Source organism: Megascapheus bottae, chromosome 20 (assembly GCF_031878675.1).
Source record: "Megascapheus bottae isolate mThoBot1 chromosome 20, mThoBot2.hap1, whole genome shotgun sequence".
Taxonomy (NCBI): Eukaryota; Metazoa; Chordata; class Mammalia; order Rodentia; family Geomyidae; genus Megascapheus; species Megascapheus bottae.
Genome location: NC_143528.1, coordinates 43198119 through 43201311, shown reverse-complemented (window position 1 = coordinate 43201311; position 3193 = coordinate 43198119).

Genomic DNA, 3193 nt, shown 5'->3' with positions numbered 1-3193 from the left:
CCCCGCGGGGATTCCTCCTCCACCTCCACCACCACTGGACCCCTCGGGGATTCCTCCACCACCACCACCACCGGACCCCTCGGGGATTCCTCCTCCACCACCACCACCGGACCCCCTCGGGGATTCCTCCTCCACCTCCACCACCACCGGACCCCTCGGGGATTCCTCCTCCTCCTCCACCACCGGACCCCTCGGGGATTCCTCCACCACCACCACCACCGGACCCCCTCGGGGATTCCTCCTCCACACCACCACCACGGACCCCTCGGGGATTCCTCCACCACCACCACCACCACCGGACCCCCTCGGGGATTCCTCCCTCCCCTCCTCCACCACCGGACCCCTCGGGGATTCCTCCACCTCCACCACCACCCGGACCCCTCGGGGATTCCTCCTCCACCTCCACCACCACTGGACCCCTCGGGGATTCCTCCACCACCACCACCACCGGACCCCTCGGGGATTCCTCCTCCACCTCCACCACCACCGGACCCCTCGGGGATTCCTCCTCCACCACCACCACCGGACCCCTCGGGGATTCCTCCTCCACCACCACCACCGGACCCCTCGGGGATTCCTCCTCCACCACCACCACCGGACCCCTCGGGGATTCCTCCTCCACCACCACCACCGGACCCCTCGGGGATTCCTCCCTCCACCACCACCACCGGACCCCTCGGGGATTCCTCCACCACCACCACCACCGGACCCCTCGGGGATTCCTCCTCCACCTCCACCACCACCGGACCCCTCGGGGATTCCTCCTCCACCACCACCACCGGACCCCTCGGGGATTCCTCCTCCACCACCACCACCGGACCCCTCGGGGATTCCTCCTCCACCACCACCACCGGACCCCTCGGGGATTCCTCCTCCACCACCACCACCGGACCCCTCGGGGATTCCTCCTCCACCTCCACCACCACCGGACCCCTCGGGGATTCCTCCTCCACCACCACCACCGGACCCCTCGGGGATTCCTCCTCCACCTCCACCACACCGGACCCCTCGGGGATTCCTCCTCCTCCACCTCCACCACCGGACCCCTCGGGGATTCCTCCTCCACCTCCACCACCACTGGACCCCTCGGGGATTCCTCCACCACCACCACCACCGGACCCCTCGGGGATTCCTCCTCCACCACCACCACCGGACCCCTCGGGGATTCCTCCTCCACCTCCACCACCACCGGACCCCTCGGGGATTCCTCCTCCTCCTCCACCACCGGACCCCTCGGGGATTCCTCCACCACCACCACCACCGGACCCCTCGGGGATTCCTCCTCCACCACCACCACCGGACCCCTCGGGGATTCCTCCACCACCACCACCACCACCGGACCCCTCGGGATTCTCCTCCTCCTCCACCACCGGACCCCTCGGGGTTCCTCCACCTCCACCACCACCGGACCCCTCGGGGATTCCTCCTCCACCTCCACCACCACTGGACCCCTCGGGATTCCTCCACCACCACCACCACCGGACCCCTCGGGATTCCTCCTCCACCTCCACCACCACCGGACCCCTCGGGGGATTCCTCCTCCACCACCACCACCGGACCCCTCGGGGATTCCTCCTCCACCACCACCACCGGACCCCTCGGGGATTCCTCCTCCACCACCACCACCGGACCCCTCGGGGATTCCTCCTCCACCACCACCACCGGACCCCTCGGGGATTCCTCCTCCACCACCACCACCGGACCCCCTCGGGGATTCCTCCACCACCACCACCACCGGACCCCTCGGGGATTCTCCTCCACCTCCACCACCACCGGACCCCTCGGGGATTCCTCCTCCACCTCCACCACCACCGGACCCCTCGGGGATTCCTCCACCACCACCACCACCGGACCCCTCGGGGATTCTCCACCACCACCACCACCGGACCCTCGGGGATTCCTCCTCCACCTCCACCACCACCGGACCCCTCGGGGATTCTCCTCCTCCTCCACCACCGGACCCCTCGGGATTCCTCACCTCCACCACCACCGGACCCCTCGGGGATTCCTCCTCCACCTCCACCACCACCGGACCCCTCGGGGATTCCTCCTCCTCCACCACCGGACCCCTCGGGGATTCCTCCTCCACCTCCACCACCACCGGACCCCTCGGGGATTCCTCCTCCTCCACCACCGGACCCCTCGGGGATTCCTCCTCCACCTCCACCACCGGACCCCTCGGGGATTCCTCCTCCTCCACCACCACCACCGGACCCCTCGGGGATTCCTCCTCCACCTCCACCACCACCGACCCCTCGGGGATTCCTCCTCCTCCACCACCGGACCCCTCGGGGATTCCTCTCCACCTCCACCACCGGACCCCTCGGGGATTCCTCCTCCTCCTCCTCCACCACCGGACCCCTCGGGGATTCTCCTCCACCTCCACCACCACCGGACCCCTCGGGATTCCTCCTCCACCACCACCGGACCCCTCGGGGATTCCTCCTCCACCTCCACCACCACCGGACCCCTCGGGGATTCCTCCTCCTCCTCCTCCACCACCGGACCCCTCGGGGATTCCTCCTCCACCTCCACCACCACCGGACCCCTCGGGGATTCCTCCTCCTCCACCACCGGACCCCTCGGGGATTCCTCCTCCACCTTCCACCGGACCCCTCGGGGATTCCTCCTCCACCTCCACCACCGGACCCCTCGGGGATTCCTCCTCCTCCACCTCCACCACCGGACCCCTCGGGGATTCCTCCTCCACCACCACCGGACCCCTCGGGGATTCCTCCTCCACCTCCACCACCACCACCGGACCCCTCGGGGATTCCTCCTCCACCTCCACCACCGGACCCCTCGGGGATTCCTCCTCCTCCACCACCACCGGACCCCTCGGGGATTCCTCCTCCTCCTCCACCACCGGACCCCTCGGGGATTCTCCTCCACCACCACCGGACCCCTCGGGGATTCCTCCTCCACCTCCACCACCGGACCCCTCGGGGATTCCTCCTCCTCCACCACCGGACCCCTCGGGGATTCCTCCTCCACCTCCACCACCGGACCCCTCGGGGATTCCTCCTCCTCCTCCACCACCACCGGACCCCTCGGGGATTCCTCCTCCTCCTCCACCACCGGACCCCTCGGGATTCCTCCTCCACCACCACCACCGGACCCCTCGGGGATTCCTCCTCCTCCTCCACCACCGGACCCCTCGGGGATTCCTCCTCCACCTCCACCGGACCCCTCG